General features: G+C 38.6%; 1 protein-coding gene across 7 annotated transcripts in view; it reads right to left on the bottom strand.

The window, feature by feature from the left end:
- The window catches only part of LOC6651299 (zinc finger protein 2), a 48,004-nt gene extending 26,262 nt beyond the window's left edge, over window positions 1–21,742 (bottom strand). For 6 of the 7 annotated variants that reach the window (XM_047013590.1, XM_047013593.1, XM_023180046.2 and 3 more), the window contains exons 1-2: window positions 21,707–21,742; window positions 19,176–19,555 (exon numbers count right to left, since the gene is read on the bottom strand). The gene's annotated coding sequence lies outside the window, so the exon portion shown is untranslated. The other variant, XM_047013587.1, reaches the window with a different exon arrangement.
- Window positions 21,743–22,096: the final 354 nt, after the last annotated feature.

Below are 22,096 nucleotides of genomic sequence, written 5' to 3' on the forward strand. Positions count from 1 at the left end.
AGCCAGGTGGCAATGGAAACATGTAGTTTTGTGTAAGGGAAACTTCACCCTTCATGGCAATGCATCTGTTCCAAAAGATTGTGCGCTTGTCCAAGAACAACAACAACAACAACAACATCATCAACAACATCGGGAACAACAACGGCAATGACGACAAAAGGTAGGAGAACTTTAACAATGCAAAATAGGTAATTACTCGACAATTATCCGAAATGCGTTTTCAAACTGCTTTATAGCTATTTAATGACAAGTCTACTCTGATGACAACTTAAATATATTGTGTGAGTACTATCGTGTATGTTTGTGTGTGTGTGTGTGTGTGTGTTCACAACAAATAAGCTTTTGTTGTTACTTCTACATGCAAGTGCATTCAATGTAGCTATAATTTGCATCCAAACAAATACAAATATAATACACACACAGATACACATTTACCCGAATATATGTATATATGTACATATGTATGTGTATATGTACATACTTATGTGATAATTTGCCTACGTAAAAAGGGAGACAAGATTGGAAAGGGGAAGGGACCAACACAATGCAGCCATCCATGTGAAGAGCAAATGCCCAGATTCTTGGCTCGTTATAGATAGTTGAACAAGTTATGAATGTATATGTATTTACTTACACACTTACACGCTTGCGAGGGTCGGACGAAAAATAATTAACCTAGCTAAGAAAAGGAGCATAGAGTATAAGAGGTTTAATCACCATTTTGAGATAAGATCACAATTTTGTTTTAATGGGATTTAACTTGGAACTTTCTTTTATTGCTCATAATTTTTACAGATATTTCGATTTTTTAATTCAATTCATATTACAGTTGTTTTGAATAGTAGAATAACAGTATTTCAAGAGTATAGGAATAATGGGCCTTTTCTACTTATCGATGACATTAATTTATTGGCGGAAAAAAAGCTAAAAAAGAATAAAAACCCCGACGATTTTTAGGTTAAAGCATAAGGAATAGAGAACAAGATTAGGACTTCACAAAAGAATACTACCAAACTGACATAGTGTAAGAACCAAGAAAATAGACCAAGACGATGATTTTCAAAGTTATTCAGAGATTATTAGAGATAACAAAGGAAAGGGTTTCCCTTGGATATGGGCAACCTACAGTAACTGATTCAATTTACATTGTGGTGACGAAAATAGATCATATTCCACAAAGGTTATATAAATACGTGAATATAGGTTGAAATTAAACTTCTGATAGGAATTGAGATTCTGGGTTCAACAGGTAAGAGTGATGAGTTCATTGGTCGTATTTAAGGTCTGAACAACAAAATGATCTCATGCTCCTGTCTCGACATAATATCAGTTGGAGTTCGAAAGAAACATATGATCAATCTAGTTACAATTATAGAAAGCATTTGTTCCGCGTATGGTAATTTTGCAAAATTTCACGCACTGATAAACAACTAATCATCGACAAGGAGAAGCAACATTTGTACACATATGTACGTACATACTCACAGTGTACATATAGCTATGAATCTATTTACTTGCTTATGCATGTGTGCATTAAATGCAGTTAAAATGAATTACCTGTTTATGTCCCTCCGATTAATGAGGCTAATTGTGTCGTCTCAAAACTCTTCAACTCCATTTTTGAACACTAAATATATTGAAATTAAATGTTTTTTTTAGGAAATGTAAAAACAAGTCTTTGTTAATTAAAGTTTAACAAATTTTCAACACGAAAAAACATAAGAATATCAAATGAAAAACATTTGAAATCATTTAGCAAAATTTATAATTGATATTGGGAATCAAGAACCGAGCTTAGAAAGAAATAAAAAATGATGGCTGGAAGTGTAGTTAAGAATGGGACAACGTCCATTTCATTCAGGTTTCGGCTTAAGCCTGGCCAGATTGCAGTGTATTACCGTCAAAGAATAACAAAACAGAAAAAAAGGGCAAAAATTATTAACAAGACTAAAGGTGTAATGAAAAGAAGCGCAGATCCACCGCAGGGCCCGCGACAACCTGAACCTTAGTCTGGTTCTGAGCCTGAGCCTCAGCCTCAGCCTATGCCTGAGCTTGAGCCTTAGCTCGAGTGCGTGAAGTTGTTTGCATACCAACAGTCAACGTCGACAAGTCGAGCGAGAATCAAAGCCAAAGTCAAACCAAAAACCTAAACGGAAAAAAACTATCCCAACGCAAAACCGCATGCCACTCGATGGTGGTAGCTGATATATCACGGAATTTGTGTGTGGGTGTACTGCATAAGAGGACTGTGACTGCGACTGCGAGTGCGACTGCGACTGAGGTGGAGTATAAACCAGTTGAGGTTGAGGTTGAGGAATATGAAAACAGATAACGACTCCACAGAAATAAAGACGTACAACAACAAGGCACGTGCAACTCAGACACACACAAACACACACACTCCCAAAGATGCAGACACAAAAGCAAAGGCCCGAGACGGTAAGGAGGCAGGAAAGCCTTGACTTCCTTTGTTTTGTATACCAACCGAGAGGCAGTGAACTTTTCTATTTGTGACCATAACCATTGAATCTGTAAATCTTTCGGTTGAAGAAAAATACTCCTATGCTCAGCACTAGCAGGCCAAATCTAAGTACGCTGGTAATCCTGGACAGCAATATGAATTCATGACGAATTTTCTAATGATAAATCCTCGACTACAGTTCGTTAATAATAATCCTATATCTACAGACTCACAATTGGTTGCAATTACATTACTAAAACTTTAAGAGTCACAAAACCGTTGACACTGATCTGAGGCTTGATCTGATCGAACGACATTATGACTTTATGTTTAGTAAAGTTAGAAGTTAGAAACCTCAGACAGTCAGTTAAAATTATTCAATTATATCAGTCGTAAAGCAACAAATTATTGTTCTTATGCTTTAATTTTGACCTTTTGAACTTTATGTAATATAATAATATCATGGACGGATCCAGGGCAGTCTGGAGGATCTGGACTCCACTCGAAATGTCAGTAGCTCGAATAAAATTTGACTTCGAAGCAGTCGAACAATTTTAATAACTCATCCTTATACTTCATCGAAAGTTACTGAGTCAAAAATCTGAAATCTTTAATTGAACCCTTCCCAAAAATATTTTCTAGATCCGTCCATGAATAATACAATTTAACTATAATACTTTAATGCTTGAATGTTGATCCAAATCAGAATATCGTTCTTGAGCCAACCGGAATAATTGCATTAAATATTTAATTTAGTATATTAATGGTTATTGAGTACAAAGCTGCAAAAACAATCGAAATATGAGAAAACACTTTTGCGCGCTTGTGATTTTTTCAATGGATTCTACACCCAGAATTTTAGAAATTCTTGTCAAACTTTTTTTATCAATATGAGTTCTTGGTTTAGTTTTTATATACAAATATATGTATGTGTGCATGTATGTTTGTATTCAGGCTGATATAAAGCAGATGGTTGCACTTGAAGCACTACGGACCCTTTGGCATTCACTCTTTTGGTGGTTGGCTATGAACGGATATGAAGAGTTCGCTTTAAAGAGTAGAAAATTCATCAAACTGGCCACAGAGATTACCCTTGTGATGTGAATGCGAATGTGTACCTTTTTCGACAAAGCCAAAGTACATAAATATGTATGTATGTATGTATGTATGTACATACAGCCTACGCTAAGGATACAAAAGACAAAGGTTGAGTCCGCGGTTGGCGCAGCGGCAACGGATACCGGTACAAATGGATATGGGTGCTCAGTACCGGTATTGATATCTCCAACTCCGTCTCCGACTCCAAGTACAATGCACATCGCTTTGCTGTATATGAGTGTCTGTGTGTGAGTGTGTGTGTGTGTTGGTTTTTACTGAGAAATCTTCTTTTGTTCTCCGATTCAGCATAAAAAGTTGCGAATATAAAACAAAAGTGTCACTTGCTGTACGTTTTTGCCGCCGAGGCAGGCGAGGCTGAGATTGTGTGTTGAGCTTGCATTGTTTTTCCCTTTGGCCGCCGATGGTTTTGTGTTTTTGCGAATATGTTTTGTATGTATGTATGTGTGTATTGTTTATTTATATGTGTATATATAGGGACATTTGATTTTTTGTTGTTCTGTTTTGCTTCCACAAAAGCTTCACAATCATTCATTTCGGTAAGATCAATGGATCGATACGATTCTCCTGCATTGCGACAAAAAGGAAGCCAGAGGCTCAAAAGGTAAAGAGTTCTCGGGATCGGGGATCGGAATCGGGATCGGCAGTGATGAACTGTTTTCAAAATTCTCCCTGTGGTCAAGACAAAAGCGAATGGGCTAAGAAAAAGAACAATAAATTTCATTTATTTTAAGCCTTCATTAAAATTGTCGCGAATTGTTTCCACCGTATGAATATGTTAATGAATGATTGTTAACAAATGCGAATATATACATAATACGATACATATTTACACACATAAGCGAGGGTCGTTCCATAAGTTACGACCCCGATCGCTGATATTCTTAATGGGGTCTAATCTCTTATTAATTCGATTTTCAATCAAACGCAAAAGCACATATAAATAGGAATCCAGTAGATATTTATGTGTCCTTAGATTTTATATACTTTGTGTTATTTGATCAGCCGACTCAGACGTTAATGTGGACCGACTAACTGGCCATTATAGCTACATGGGGCAAGTAAAGCATACACACAAGTCCATTGTTTTAGTTTCGACGTAGTGTATATGGGATAAACAACCATAAAGACGACAGGACTCCGGTAGGACTTGATGCTTTCTAATAAAACATAAATGTATGAATAGATAAATATACAAAAGAAGTTCTCTGATGGGGATGTCTATGATGGGATGACACATGAGTTAAAAAAAAAAACAGGATTCGCCACCCCCATCGACATTAGCATCTCCATCGCCATCGCCATCGACATCGCCATCGACATCGATCCCGGCCATAGACATTTTGGCAATTCATCATTTTCGAAAGTAACCTGAAATTGGCCATCAGGATAACGAAAAAATATTTAATGAATAACGAGAAAGTGAGACAGCTCTAATGTCGTTTTCCCGCTTCACCCTCTATTTGCACAATAAAATTGTGCCTACTTATTTCGGGGTCGGAATCTTTCTTATTGGCGATGAGAAAAAAAGTTTTGAAAATAAAACCCACAAGTTCAGATACCCTTAACTTGTTATTGGCGAGTTCAAGGTATTCACACAGAAGGATAAACAACTAAAGACGGGGCTATCATTGATGCTAAATTCGAAAATTTCGCTCTTAATTAGTTGCAGATTTTTCAATGTGTCACAAACGTTCTCTCATTATTTGTGGAAGTCACAACCTCGGGTTAGAGTAATTATTTGCTGGTAAGTATTAAAGAACTGCAAAAGGCGCAACACAATTTGAATCCATAAATTCATAAGCAGCAAGCTGAGACACACACAATGTGAATGAGTGGAGAGGACAGGACAGGATAGGGGGAACTGGGCACACAAGATAGGACCAGAATAAGAGGAATAAACGATATGGAAGAGGAAGAGTAAAAAGTAATAATAAAACGAATTAATGCACTGTAAATATATGGACACAATATGAAAAGGACAAAAACAAAGCCCAAAGAGAAGAAAAGAAAAATGTATTGTATTGAAGGAATGGTTTTCTTTTGCCTCCTTTTCTCAGAACCAGTAGAGAGAAACAGTAACACAGGAACGAGTGCTGTGCGTAGAGGGTAAACCAAAACACAATGCGGATCATGTCTGACGAGGACGAGAAGAAGTTGAGGGAGACTTGAGACGGAGACGGAGGCCAAAGTGGTTGCAAGCAGGAGCAGACCTCTAGCAACTCTAGAGCTGCTAAATCGACAACAATGTTTGGACGAGCGGCCAGTACACCTCAGCAGGAGAACCAAGTCACAGTTCCAGTCACAGAACCAATGGACAAAATGTGCCAACAATGACAACAATAGCTGTTCAGAATATATGTCTGTGTGTGTATTTATGAATGTCTTGTGTTTAGGTATTTGTTAACAGTGGCGGAGATCTACGATTTCAATTTGAAGGGTATTTCAACCGATGTTAGCAGTTGCAAAAACTTAACATTATTAAGTACCTTTTCAGAATCAATCATTAAAAGGTTTAAGTAGGAAAAGACTAACACTAGAACTTCCAGACTCACTAATATCATGTAATACATGACATGTACCATTAGCCGTTTAACCGACATAATTTTATATGGATATATTATAAATACATTCATTTATTGAATTATGGCAAAATGTGTATTTTGATATCTCAAATTCAAATACATTCATCTTTCATAATCCTTTTCTTTCTCTCTACTGTTGAATACAATTAATTAAATGCATTTAATTATTAAAATCCTGTGTGTTTGCAATTTATTTGTTTTATTTCAAAACTCTTTTCAGTTTACTTACATTATTGGTTACGTAGTCTACCGAATTTGGGATTGAGAATTGTTCAATTTTAAATTGATTGCAAATAGGGCCTGCGTCAGTCTGAATGGATACATTTCTTTTTGAATTGCAACTAGTCATCTAATTTTTCATTCACACAACTCATCAAGTAACCCTCGATTTAAGTCACACTTTTAGCCCATCTTTATAATGCAATCGTGTACCGTGTTTGAATAAAGATATTACATATTACCCTATCGAAGATTGGGCAAAAACTAAAAATGTTCCAGCTCCAATTCAAAGATTGACCTAAGATATATTTACATTGTCACCATTTGATAATTGATTCTGGGATTTTTGTCACTGCCCCTACACTACAATATGTATTTTCGGTAGCGGTACATTGACCAAATAAACTGAGGCGACCAAATCATGACCAAATAGTGTAGACTCATCATCACGTCGATAATGAGCTTAATTTTAAAAGAGAGGCCAAGAACGAAACCAGCAAATCAGCAATGTTAATGATGATCAAAACATCCATTCGGAAACCTATTGCTAACAGACAGTTGTATACGAATTTGGACAATTTTGGCAACACTTTAACAAATCATATTTATTTGAAGCGGTAAAAAGTACTAAACACTTAGACACAAAGTGTCTATTATACCCTTGCAAAAAGGCTATATTCATTTTGGTCAGAAGTGTGCAACGCATAGAAGGAAGCATATCCGACCATATAAAGTATATACATATATTCTTGATCAGCATGACGAGTCGAGTCCGTCTGAATCAACGCAAACTCTTCCTAGACCGTAGGAGGTACAGAGTTAATTTTGGATGTAGGCTTCTACATTTATAGGTTTCAGGTTGTATATCTCGGATTCAGCCGGATCAGTCCACTATATTACATATCACATGATATAGCTGTTAATGATTGTACAAAACGATCGGTCAAAAACAGTGACTTTTATGAATAACTTCGTTACTTTTGTCGCGATTGCTTTCAAATTCAGTCAGTTTTAAATGTCTGTTAATAACTGTTTTAAGTTTGATCAGGGTTACTATATCATATAGCTTGAATAGGAACAATCGGTGGTAAACGTTGACTTTCATCAATAACTTATTTTAGATAAAACTGCTATAGGTAAGGAAAGAGTAACAAAAAACTTGCAAGGGTATACAAACTTTGACGCGGTCTAAGTAAGACACGGCCCTCTGGTTTTTATAGTTCAGTGTACTGAGTCTCATTCCCATTATCATTGTTATGTCAATAGGAGTCCTTTTTAGGACTTCACTAGAAACAACAGTTACTAACGATTTCATCACATGTCGAAGTTTAACGATTGAATAAGTTAAAATCAAAGCCAAAATCGCCATTGGAAATGAACAAAAGTGGACCAGAAGGAGATCGCGTTGGAGTATTATTATTTTAATGTGGAAAAACTGGTTGCTAGCCCACGTACTCACCTATGCCAGTTAAGACAAGCCTGCAAAAATTTTCGGATTCGGCAAAGGGATTCCTTCAGTCACACGGTAATCACCGCATCAGGACCGCAGGTTTCCACTGCTGTTGTGAGGCAAAGCTATTATACACCCTTGCACAAGCTCGCAGACCATATGCATGGAAACAAACGACGATCGACAATGCAAAAGCCGCAAAGCAGGAGGAGAAGAAGAAGCTGCTGCTTTCTAATTATGTGTTATTATGCAATTTTTGCATACCCTCTAACCCGAAGGGCACAATGAGCATATTAACCTCCTGCATAACATGCAGGATAGAAGCCTTACCACGGAGTGCCGATTGTTCCTCTCGTACCTGCAGGACGCAACAGGAGTGCCAAGTAGACACTAATTACTCTGCCACGACTCCAATTGTCTTTCACACAACTCCACAACTTCAAAGGTATCACGTAGTCGATGCCTATTCTACTCTAGCACTCTAACTTGTCTCGCTTTTATAACCCTAAGAAATGTTTTGTGGTCAGGCTTGCAATTAAGGGAGGCAGACGAACCATATGTATGCGGTTCAAGTATGTATATATGTTTGTACGTGTCTATGTATGTGTAGGTAAGTAGATAAATACATATGTGTATTGAATTATTTTAATGATTTATCAAGAAAGCGTTTCATGTTTAAATATGATTTAACTGATTGAAAAGCTGTAAACTAGATTCATATTTAAATTAACTGATCATACCAATGGGAGAAAACACTTGGCAACAGTTGTTACATTATTGACACCAGCGAAGACATTTTCATAATTTATAAATTGGAGCGTCGAATTCGATCCTTTAGCCTCGTTATGAACCCAGTAAGTCCAATTGAACTGTTTTGGTGGATCAATTGGGCAAATATGTAATTGCTAATCATTTTCAGGTCTGTCATGGTGGGGGAAGGTAAGTTCCAATAGAAAAAAGAGTAAACGACTCTACTCATGTGATATATGTATATATGTACATACATCATTAAAAGTTGGTCCGACCCTCTGGTTTCTTATGATTTCACTTTAGCCTGCCCTGCGCCTTCTGCCATATTTATCGAGCCGTAATTAATTATTGCGTTCACGTAATTGGCTATGTCTGTATTTATGTGACGGACAATATATACATATGTGTGTTTACCTGGTTCAGGTATTATTCGCAAACGCTGTCAGTATGCATAATGCTGAGTTACTCTCTCAGTCCGCTGCGGCTTGAACTTGAGCCGGAGTCGCCTTGGCTCCCATCAAACTAGTATTCCTATGCGCATGGCCATGTGGAGCATTAAAGCCCCAAAAAAACTAAAAAAAAAAATAAAAAGAAATGAGAAGGTTCAATGCCCAAAAACTGGCAACGACACAATTTGTATCACACACACACTGAGAGGTGTTGAACTATTTCAAATGCATGAAGTGGCTTCGACTCGCGTCTTCCACGTCTTTGGACACGTCCCCGCAGATAATAATAACAGAGTGGAGCACCAATATTGTCACCACAACGATATTTAATTTAATTCTGGGCAAGCGGAGAATTTTCGGCGCAGTTTCAACAGCAGCAAAAACAAAAGTTATGCGGAACGTGGTCTTGGTGTTGTTTCCAACACAAAGAGAATAAGCGTTTAAACATTTGCCAAAGAGTGTCACTCGAATATCATATAAATATATCTACCACACATTCATGCAGTATTCTGATTAATTAAAATCGATATATGTATGTATATACATACATAAGTATTTAAGAAAGGCCCTATTTTTTGCCTGTTGAATTGATTTGCAAACGGCAATTAAGATTCTAGTTAAACTAGAGAAGTAAGTGTGGAATCGATGGACGAGGTATTCGAAACGATGTCGATGTGTGCGAGTTATGGTGATTTCAGAAATTTGTGCATTTCAGGTCCTTGACTTAACTACGTCAATGGACCCGACCATTTGCCATATCCCGCCGTGCAAGGTTTTCTTTTTTTTTTTTTTTTTGAAGCCAATCTAATTTAATTGGCGGTATTGAAGATAATTGTTGTTAATTTGTTCCTTTTTTTAGTTTTTTGTTTTTTTTTTTTTTTTTTTGATTGCCTGGGATCGACCATATAATATGCCGTCCGATCACAATCACGCATATGAGAATTTTTTGTTCTCGCTCGCGAACCGAAGTCCAAGTTCAGACTTGGCCAGACTTTGTTTTTTATATGCACTCCATTGTCAATATCGGAGGCCCCAACAGGTCAAATTGTCCACCAGGTTTGAGTGTTTGATATATTTTCAGTACTAATTATACGAGTATTTCTTTCTTCTCATTTTATCCCCCACCATCAGTATATCTCTTGCTCGTTCACACTTTTCCGAAATATGGATCTCTTCTCTCTTTGTTTTCTTCTCTCTTCGTAAACTTGTTTTTGTAGTTAACTACGAGATGGGAGCTATTGTGTGTTTCGCTCTGTGTGTGTGTGTGTGTGTGTATGAGCCAAGAGGTGTGATTGCGGGTGATTCAAAACTGTAATTCGAAGAAGATGACTCGGAAAGCAATTTGAACAATAAGAGCGGCAAGGCAGGGCATGGCAAGGCAAGCGAGCGGAGCGGAAGTTGTCGAGACGCCTTTTCACTCATAATTAAAAGAGATTATTGCTGAAGGAGCTTTAGCTTATGTATGTATATACATACATATACTGCATCATCGTATACTAGAGATGTGAGCGTGATTCCCATGGAAAAACCAATTCGAAACAATTTTCATGTCATGGCCCGTACTAACTAATATCAGAATCCTTAAAACAAATCCCGTCTAAGTGCCCGCTCAACAAATGCACACACTGATCTCTCACTATCATTGACAAAATGAGTTTAAAATAAGTTATGCAGGAGTAACAATGATATCGAATACCTACTGTATTTGGGTTACCACCGAACACACATACACATACACATAATACCTACAAATTCTGGGTCTGGTGTTGGAGTTGGAGATGGTGTTGGTGTTGGCTCGGTTTGGTTTGGTTAGTTTGGTTAGGTGCCTCAGTGAGTACCTGAGTGCGCGTCGCTCCAAGTGGAAGAGGAAGACGATAATGATTCGCCAATTTAATGATAATTTGTCTAATAATTATCCCGTAACTATAATTATGGTCACATTAAAATTCGGAATTCGTTGAAATTTTTAATTTCAACAAATTTGTATGTTGGGTGTGTGTCTGTGTTTGTGTGTGTGAGCCCATTGCCGCCTTCGCTGTCTTTTATGTATGTATGTATGTATGTGTCTATGTGTGCATTCAAACAACAGTTATTTAATTATATTAATTTCACATGTAATTACAATGTTCATAAGCAAGAGCAATTTGTCATCGTCATCAAAATATTTATGTAGATGGAACCAAGTACATCTTCAACATGGCCAAATGGGGACGCCAAGAAGATAGTGGTTCAATGCTGATTGCCACGCCCCTTGGGGTTCTCTGTTACGAATCTTGGAATGGAGGATTACTTACTTTGGCCACTTGTTAGGATATCCTTCCTTATACCTACAATATACATACATAGGTATATAACATGCGAGAGGGTACATTAACCCTTCGACTCTGCAGCAAAGTCATTCCATGTAATAACCAGTCAGAGAACTGTATGTCTCCCACTCAGCGGCTTTCAGCCCTTAATTAAGAACGGGTTTGGCTCATTAATAAGCGAATGAAACTTGGCAGCCGAGAAGGACAAATACAAAAACACATCCACTTCTGCAGATAATGCCGGTTTTTTTTCGATTTGGCCAATGACAGGACAGAACTTCTGCGACAACTCCAGCACAACATCTAGCTCTGCCCTTTGTCCGGTTGTCTCTCCCCCTCGGCGCAATCTGCCACCAAGCGACAGCATTCGTCGTTGTTGGCAGTCATCTTCGCAGTTCGCCGTTCGTTGTTCGTTGTTAGTGGCCGTCGCCAATTAAACCCCAAAAACCGGCATTGAGGGTGGTTGGCTGTGACTAATTAATGCTTTGCCGGGCAACCCCATCCATGTACATTGTACATGGACCAGAGCGATTGTCATTGGCTCAATTTATGTATATACATACATACATATGTACATACATACATGCTCATCTACTGTATGTATATAATAGTTGTACTTAATGGGGAATGGTGGGGGTACTTTTAGAGAGAAAAACTAGTGATTAGACCTCTGACTCTTTAAAGTTTTTCTGGCTAGCCTACGAAATCGATATACGATAAGTCGACCATTCCCATACCGATAATCGGTATTCAATTGGGGGATTTATGGTATGTTTTGTTGTCGTCGTCGCCTAAAAGGGAAACAACAACAACAATTGTTGGGAATTGTCCGATGGAAATGGGAAGTGACACAGCACATAAGCACATACAAATGGATGTGTGTGTCTGCTAGGATATCGCCATCGGATTCGACAGCTGATGTGCGGCCACCACGAGAACGAGCATTCAACAAGCAGGATTATAGGTGAATGTGCGTACGTTCGAATGTGTGTGTGCTTCTGTGCTTGTGTATGTGGATTCCCACCCCTAATGCAGACATTTCGGACAAAAAAAAACCTTTATTGACCGTAAAGATAAAAGCGAACACTTACAACGAGGAGTAGGTGCTAAAATACACGCACACATACAAAACAAACAAACAAACTGTGGTCAAACATGCGATATAAGTATATATATATCTATATATATATACGTGAACGACCACGATGACGCGTCGTCGCCCGGCAACTTGACCCACTCTCACACTCTCACCCACGTTTACAGCACTCACGTGAGTGCAAGTCGGACCGAGTCAGAGTCTGGGTTACCCGGTGATTGCGACAAGCCCAACAAATTGTGAGTGAAACCGAAGAAACCGAAAAATTCTCGTTTCTCAACTAAATCAGGCAATGACGGAAACGGAAAGCATGTAGAAAAACTGATCAACATTTGTATACACGATTCTGTGGCCAATACTTCTCTCCACTTGTTCAGTCAAATTAAATACAAATACATTGTCCTTTGACTGAGTACCGTTACAATGGCAAAGTCGCATTATAAAGGACGGGGCAGAAGGCGGAGACACCTTGACAAACCAAATTGTGATGTTCTTTGAATAAATAAAAAAAAAACAGAGTACGCCAACGGATCATAACTACAACTTATTGTGGTTCAAATGGATTTTGAGTTGGAATGCAAATGAGACAACGGTCGTCTCTGTCGAATTGACCCCTTGTCTACTTGTGAACCACAGCATGTGTGGGTGGAGTCCGGGTCTGATAGCTGAGTCCCCTGAACCAATTAAGTACATGGACACTGTTTACGGCATAGGAAAGTTAATTAAAGCAGTCATGCCAAGAGGGACGCGGGCGCACTCGACTCTCGCTTTGGACGACCAATCAGAAGATGCGACCGCACTAGTGTGCGAATATTCGACGCACAAGCTCCACCAACACTCTCATGACCATGACATGTGTGTGTGTGTGTGAGTTCCATCTCCGTATGAGAACGAGTGGGTGAGATTGGGATGAGAACATTGTGTGTACATACATACAGAGACGGAAGACGTATATATACATGTGTATGTATGTATATTGTGTATATTTATGAATGTTTGGGAGCGTGTATGTACATACGTCCATAGTGTATGTGTGTATAAATTAAAACCAGAGGGCCGGGCTTAATTTGGCTATATCGTAGATTCATTCTCCATGCAAATTCATATTTTTACCGCTGATTTCAAAGCGAGATGCGATAAAAAATTCAGAGAGTTGAAATTCATCATAAAACAAATTTAAATACAGTTATTTGGATTTACATTTGGATAATGGCTTGTATTAACAACAAAAGTATATACATATGCCCAATTCAGAGTATAGTCATTAGAAAAGATATAAAAGAGACAATGTAAATTATGAATTCATAATTATCCATCTCCTAATTATGTATCGATGTATGTATTCATGTATACATATACAATATGTACATATGTATGTATATGTATATGTATATGTATATGTATATGTATATGTATATGTATGTGTATACATACATACGTACATACATCATTTGGAGGAAATTCAAGGCCCGATAATTATGTGCGATATGCAGATTTGTGTCACTATAGCCAAGCCCAGCTAGCCAGGCAGTCTGAGTCTGCCCCAATATGGTTCTGTTTCTTACGCCACGCCTACTTTAGCTGCGTTCGTAAGCTTCTCTCCACTCTCCGGCGGCTCATTCATTGACGCGCACAATACCCAGGTTTAAGAACTGTTCGTTTGTACATACATACATACACACGTATAAATGGATGTATGTATGTTTGTATGTATGTTTGCTTGTTTGTACGTTTGTATATGTATGTGGGTTTAGGGTTACGAAGCAGTAACTGTAATGAGACCCAGACCCCTTAAAAGCGTTCATAAAACGAGCGCGAGTGAAACGACAAAGCGGTAGCACAGCAGCATCCCATCTACAAAAACAATAAGAACGGCACAATCATTGCCACCCATCTCCGTCTCGCTCACGCTCGTGTGGGAGAGTTAGCCAAGCAGAAGCATATAAAATGAGAGAGGTTTGTTTATGTACCCACGGCGTATACATAATTTGAGAATGTATACGTATATAAAGAGAGACTGCTGAGAGAGTGAGTGAGCGAGTGAAAGAGAGAAGGAGTGTGAGCAAGCGAGGCTTTTAATTTAATTAGCATGCCGGAGCCAGAAAGAGAGAAAAACTGCAGTTGCGCTCTCTTCATAACATGCTCTTTCTCTCTTTATTTTTGTCTGCCGTCGCTCTCCAAAAGAAAAAAAAAAACCTTCCACCTCTTCTTCCGAATAATTCGCAATCCTGTCTCCTGCATCTGAATCGGGTTTCTTCGTGTTCGGGTGGTTCGGCTACTAATTCTCATTCTCATATTCCTTTTAGCCTGCTGGTTTTTTTCTGCTTTCGTTGTGTTGTACCCCTTTTTTCTGTTATTTTATGTATGTATGTATTTGTAATTGAACACACACGCAGACACCAGCGCTCGGCTGCCATAGCAATAACGTTGGCTTACGGCGGGGCGCAGCTGAAGCTGTGACTTAAAAAAAAAGCAGCAGGAGCACAACGTTGACGTCGCCGTCGACGTCGACATTTGCACGATTTTTCTCCTTATATCATCGTCTCGTCTCCTCCTCCACAACCCACTCCATCCAGCGGGTGCGAGTATAAATATAATGTAAATAAATAATTTATACATAATGCGCTGACTGCGCCGACTGCGCTTCGTTTCGACATTGCTATCCATGGTAGTTGCTATCTCTTTTACCCTTACTTAATGCAGCTTTAACTTAACGTCGTCGCTAGCAACGCAGCAAAGCCGAAACTGGCTTGTGGGTGTCGCTAAAAAGGGACAGCGCACTGCGAAATGAGGGGTGAATGAGCCCCCGCATAGGAGCAAAAGCAGGAGCAAGAGCAGAAACATAAAGTACACAATTACACGCGCGTCGCGTCGCGGCGCTGTCGCTGTCGTCTGTCTCTCAGAGCGACGATTTCTTATTATTTTTTCTTTTTGTTGCAGTCTTTTTCATATTTCTTTGCTTTCGAGATTTCTTATTATGGTTACACATTTTCATCTCATTTTAGACCAGGACCAAGGCAGCCAACCACCCACCCTTACTCTTACCCCGCAATAGTCGCCCCACATCCAAGCAGGCCTTGTTTTGTTTCTTTTTTACGACTTTTTTTTATACCCTGTGCCAACATACAAACACACACACAATGTAGAAGGGTATATTAGTGGTGTGCTGATCATTGTAATGTTTTACTATTTTTTAAACGGAGTGTAGAGTGTAACCAAAATATTCTTGGTCGAAATGAATAAATGTATCTATCTGTCTAAATTTAAAAATGATAATCTTAAGAACAACTAATATTAGGTAAATAAAGCAGAGAATTGAATTGAATCATTTTTAATATAGACAATAAATAACGAACTGTTTTGATATGTAATACAAAACATATGAAATTACTTTTTACATGTGTGGGTGTTTGTATAGATGTAGATTTTTATTGTTTTTTTCAAGATGACTGAATATAAAAGACTAAAGGAGATACATGTTACACAAATTATGTGTGAGAGTGTCTGTCTTATTGTTGAATTCGTACCTGCGAATCTTTATATTTATCTCCTATCGGTGTATGCACCTCCATCCTTTGCCTAACAAACAAAAGGAATAGGGTTCTCCCTTTAGAAGTGGAAAGAACTAATTATATAAAGGGTCTTCAACTGTTATTGGGACCAATGGTTTTTATCTTCAAATTAAAAATCAACTGAAATAGAAAATTGGTTAAAGATGATATATGTATGTATGTATGTACATAAATGTGTACAGTTACAAAAAAACAAGTGATGGAAATAAATAAATATTTGAACATTCATATTTGTGATCACAATCAAACAAAAGTTATTAAATAATTTTGCCTAAGTTTATTTTCCAAAAAATTCTTTCATCTTTAGATTCAAATATTTTGAACCGATTCTTACAGAAATAAAAATTGTGAATCGGTCTAATGATTGATTTTCGAAGAAGAGAATGAAAGTAGTAACTGCGATCTGTCAAGATAATGGCCGAAGGATTAAAAGTGTCGGCATTTTCTTCCTGCAATGAAGAAATAGAGTTGAATTTCAACGTCTTTTCCATTTCCCTTGCTTTTTACGTTTATAATTTGTTTGCTTCGGTATATGAATGTACATACACACTCACAAACACATAGAAAAAAATGTTTCATCCCCAACTCCTTCTCCTTCGTTTAGTAAAAAGAATAGCTGAGCAGCTCTCAGCAGACGCCACCCCCACTCACATTGTCCCTTCTTGCCCATCGCATTTACATAGTCACCCACACTTCCCTTCCCAGTCACTCACACACACACAAACAGACACACACACACATACCCAATCCCAGGCACAGACAAAAATATTCCTACCAAGAAGCTTTTTTTTTTATTTCAGTTTCAGTGTCGTTTTTTATTTTAATTTCGTTGTTCGGCATTATCGATTTTTGCGCCTTCCCTTTGCTATTTGCCTTCTTTACATGGCCCGCTGCAGAGGCAGAGGACACACGCTGTTGTGTGAGTGTGTGTGTGGCAAAGGCGAAAGCTCATTTCTTACAAGAAATGAAATTCTGGGGTCTGTCGACTGTCGACTGCTGGCTGGGGGATGATGTTTTAGTAAAAATGTTCGCATATACCTATGTATGTATATATGTACATACATATGTATACATACATATGTACATACATATACATATAATATAATATGTATGCAAGTAACTACACATGTATCTACATTCGTATGTAAATTTGCTTTATTTTGGCCACACCCATGCGAACAATTAGTGCGAGAAGAATCCAAGAAAGGTATCTTTCATGCATTCGGAATGCCTGCAGAAATCATCTCTGACTGGGTTTACGATACTTTTCAATTATCCAACGCACGGCCGATAAATTGATAATTACAATGGGTTACTACGCCTCGATGAGATGGAAATAAAGCTCGAGCTTGGTTTTAATTGGTTAAACTACGTGTTCACTGCGCTTGCGAATACTAATGCGAACGAGGAATGGAGAAAAGAGCGAACAGACAGTAAATAAATATAAAATTGTATACATATATTGTATGAATGTATCACAACCAACAACGTACAGTTGTATAAATGTATATGTTTGTATGTACATACATACATACATATGTACGTATTAAGCGCTTGAGTGCTTAATTGGTTGCTTTTGTAATTAACATTGGGCGAGTAAATGACGACCTAAGAGTTCCTCCCTTTTTCTGGGTGACGATAACGAATCACGGGATTGCGAGATCCAACCAGTAGCAATGCCAAACGAATCAAGTGTGGTGTGGTGGATAGGCGGCGAGGGGGAGGAAAGGCAGCAATTAACTTTCTGTACGCGTACTCACACACACATACGCACACACACACCCAGGCACACATATGGCACTGCAGGCGCAGCAGCAAGGTGGATGTGAAAGCCAGAGCGAGCAAAAACAAAATCAAACAAAACATATGAACATGTGCCAGCAGCAGCACAAAAACCGATGGGGATGCGGATACGAATGGCATGGGTATGAGATGCTATGGTCTGGGTTGAGTTGGCAGGGGAATTGGGAAGGTGGAAGTGAAACGACCGACCAATCAAGTTGCGCGTTGGCGGTTGTCGCACACTGTTGCTTTACTCTTCTGTTTTTGCTCTCCATACAGCAGCATCGCATAAAATTGAAAGAGCGTAATATTCAAGTTCTCTTCTCGTTCGTCTTCTCATATCATTGTCTTAGCTTCTCCAATTCCCCTCTCCAAGCTACTGCTCCTGCTGCTGCTGTTTCTGCTGACGACTACCGAGTTGGGGGCTCTGCTTAATTACTCTGCCGCGACCGAGTCGCGTTCGCTTCTGGCTCGGCTAGGTTCGGTTCCCTCCAAGCCCATACGTATATATGCACATATGTATACGTCGTAAGTAAGTACATATCTTTATATGCATGTACATTTGTATATACAAAAACAAAGTGCTCCGTCATTGGCTAATTAGAGGTGGCTGTTAATTAACGTCGAGTCAAAGGGTGATTCGGCATCTCGTCATTGCCCCAAAAATGATTTTAATTGGCTATGTTGTCGTTGTAGATTGAGCTAAAAGGGAGAGATTTTCTCAATTAACCCTTGGAACAGGTCTGTGTCTTTTCAGCCAAATCGCCTAATGCAACTAACACAATCTGATCTGACAAATATTATTGAAGATATTGCCCCCAAGTAAATTTTGCTTAATTAATCCAAATATTTCGACCTTGGGGCAGGTCAGAACTAGGATAATGACAAGTCGAGTTTTATAACTTAGCGATGAACTTGCTATAGTATCTAGAGAACAGCTCGAACTGTCAGTTTGTTGGATCTATGTTTTATTTCTATGATAGACAAAGCCGGATCCCGGTAGGTAGGGAAATCCCGATATTCTTCCTACATACATTTTCATTAAGAACCATATTTTATCCACAAGATAACTGTCCATAATTCGTTTTCCCATCGATTCGCCACTACCGAAAGTATGTATTATAAAGTTTGAGATTCGAATAATATGATTTATGAATAATTCATCAACACCATTTATGCATTTTTTGTAATTAAATTGATTAAAGAGGCTAGTTACAATCTGAACAACGCAAATCAACTCTAGAAGTCGCATTAATTATTGACGACTGTCAAATTTGGAATTTTATTTGGTAAGGACCTAAAATGACTTTCTGTCCTATCGTATACTTTTTGTCTCAAAGTGAGTCTTAAGATATATCGTAATGCGAAAACATATGTAAAACTCACCTAAACAGTCAAGTTCATCCTTAATCGTTGCGCCTTAATTGTTTCTGTTGCATGGGAGATTTCATATAATATATGAGCTTATGTGATGGTTTTAGAATTGCATTGTTAATCCAATTGTTCGGTTCCTGGTACTCATTGATATTCCTTTGCGATTTGAATTGCCATTAAAGTAAGAAGGATCTCAGTTCAGTTTGAATTTGTGTGTTTTAGTTGCGTTTTTTTATTGTTGATTTTGATTATGTTGTAGATTTTGTATTGTAGATAATTAATTTAAACGTAAGTAATTTTGTACTGTTTTATTTATTTATTTTTTTTAGACTTAAATATTATAGGAACTTTGAATCGAGCATGTAGCGTGACGAGTTGGGAGTGGTGTACACCTGGAAGTCGTGAAATACAACAAAACGAAAAAAAAATTGTACAATTTAAGTTAACTTTGCCTTAAATCGTAATTCACACATTCACATCCTTTTTGCAGTTTACTGTTAAACGGCATCCGGTCGAATTGCGAAGGAACTGCATAATGACGGAAGGAATTCTAATTAAACAGAGAGCAGGATATGGCAGGCAGGGCTACAACAAAACCGAGGGACCGAAAACTCATACAAGGGACCGCGAAGCAGACGAGAGAACAACACCACGAACGAGGGTGAGGTGAGGGTGTAATTGCCGTGACCAGTGACAGGTGAGCGACCGACCTGGCGTTCTGAGATGATAGCCAACGACTCTGGCAACGGTAATGGTAACGGAACATTCCACATACTTGACAGACGAATGCAAATTTTGTTTTAATTCCCCAAAAAGCTACCCACTCATTGGCTGAGCACTTGACAAAACTCGGGGCAAACTGTCCGTCGTCGTCAATTAATTGGAAGAGAGCGAGAGAGAGAGGGAGAGAGAGAAAAAGCGGTAGAAAAAACATACAAAAAAACACACACGCACACACACTCAGACGAAAAAGGATAAGGCGAGGCAAAGAGAGAAAATCACCGCGAGAAGCGGTACCTCCTTTGTATGTTACCGCTATACGCACAAATTGTATGTATGTATGTATTCACACATCTGTCATATGTGTACATAAATGAAACAAAAGCTAAATCAAGTACACAGATGTCCCACGTACACATAGGGTCGTTGGTAACTGTGTGTGTGTGTGTGTATGCTGGATCGAAGAGAAAGAGAGAGACCAGATAGTGCACATTTGCGCGGTACGCCCGCCGATTTAATTTGCCAACTTCTGCGTTTTGCATTTTTAATATCAACACTTTTACTCCTAGTTGGCTGCTATAACGAGCGAGACAGTTGTCTCTTTTTCATACATTACACACACACACTCGTATTTGCAATAAGAGGGGCGACGTCGGCGTTGACGCAGCGTCGAAGCGTTATAAAAAAACACACACTCTGGCTCTTTTGCATACTTCTTCCTCTCATGGACCACGTGCTCATTAGATTTGGAGAGCACATCTCGCACCCTTTTTTTGGTCCCATTCTCTCACTCTTTCTCGCACACTCTCTCTCTCACTCTCTCCCTCTATCTTTCTCTTGCGGTCTTTCTGCTGTTTCTTTCTTTCTTGCTCGCACCCCTACTGCAGCGCGGCGCACACTCTCGTCCTCGTAGTCCTCGTTCTAAGACTACTTCGACTTGGAATGCAATTAAAAAGTTTTTTTTTTCTTTTTCGGGTGGCTATCTCTGTTGCTCTTTCTTTTGAGTTCACTTCGATGTGCTATCTCTTTCTCCTTTGATTTGAATTAAATGTTATTGTTGTTACAGTTGTTGTTGCTAGGTATCTACATATGTCCTTTCTTATATACATATGAAAATTTATGTCTATATGAATTGATACTTTAGCAAATTTCTCGACTCTGTTATCCTAATCTAATATACAGCATTCCTAAGATACTTGACGATCCTTGAAACACCAGCAGATCTCGCAACTGGCATGGGATGAGATGAACGCGCGTATATTAATAAATTTTGTTCCACTGTATGCGGTAAATGCGGTATTCCAAACCCGAATCCCGGTTGCATTAGTCTCGGGCAACATTGTGGTTTTGTTTTTTTTTGCTACACCCACACAAACACTTTTATTGACACGGTGCACTTTGACGATCGATTTTCGGCGGGTACACAGGGACTGTCACAGGGACTGTCACAGGGACAGGGATATTTACAGGTACGACGGGAGAGCAACACCTGAAACATGGTAAACTACAGTTATTCCAGGTTAAGTTATTCACTGAGACTGAGACAGCATTCACTTATTAAGGCCATTTGATTTTTTAAATCGAAGGCAATAATAGATATTTTTGGTAACAATTCCAACACTGCGGTTCTTGACATTTATTGCCATCGTTCACTTTTGCATTCTTTTTTTTTTTGCACGGCACTTGAAGTTGAAAGCGGTCGAACTTTCAAAAATTAAAGTTTTTTTTTTTAATTACAATTTTCAATTCATATTCCATATTCATTTAATCCAAATCGCTGAGAAACAGGCACGCACTGCTACGGCACAATTAATACAACTCACCATCCGACTCGCGTCTGACTCGTTCAACGATTTTTTTCGACTGGATTTTTGTTGTTTTTGATTACAGGAAAGAGCAAAAGTATCTTTTGCTTGTGGCAGGGGTCGACACCGTGCGGGCACTTTTGTTCGGCAATAGGGCAGGGGTCGGCACAAAGAGAGCCAAAACAAGTTGTCGATGTATCTGTGCGCTTGCTTGTGTGCGTAAGTTGATTTACACTGCGCAAATTGCAAGTGGGAAAAAGGGAAAAACTGGAAAAATTAGGCCTCAACGCGATGCCTTGCATGGGTTACACAAAATTTTGATATTTAATTTGAATTAAAAAAAAGAACGTTGAATTTAAATTAACTAGTTCGTTTTAAACTATATTTGTGGTATTGTTTGATTAAAAA

The sequence above is a fragment of the Drosophila willistoni genome, chromosome 3R (genome assembly GCF_018902025.1).
Source record: "Drosophila willistoni isolate 14030-0811.24 chromosome 3R, UCI_dwil_1.1, whole genome shotgun sequence".
In the NCBI taxonomy this organism is placed as follows: domain Eukaryota; kingdom Metazoa; phylum Arthropoda; class Insecta; order Diptera; family Drosophilidae; genus Drosophila; species Drosophila willistoni.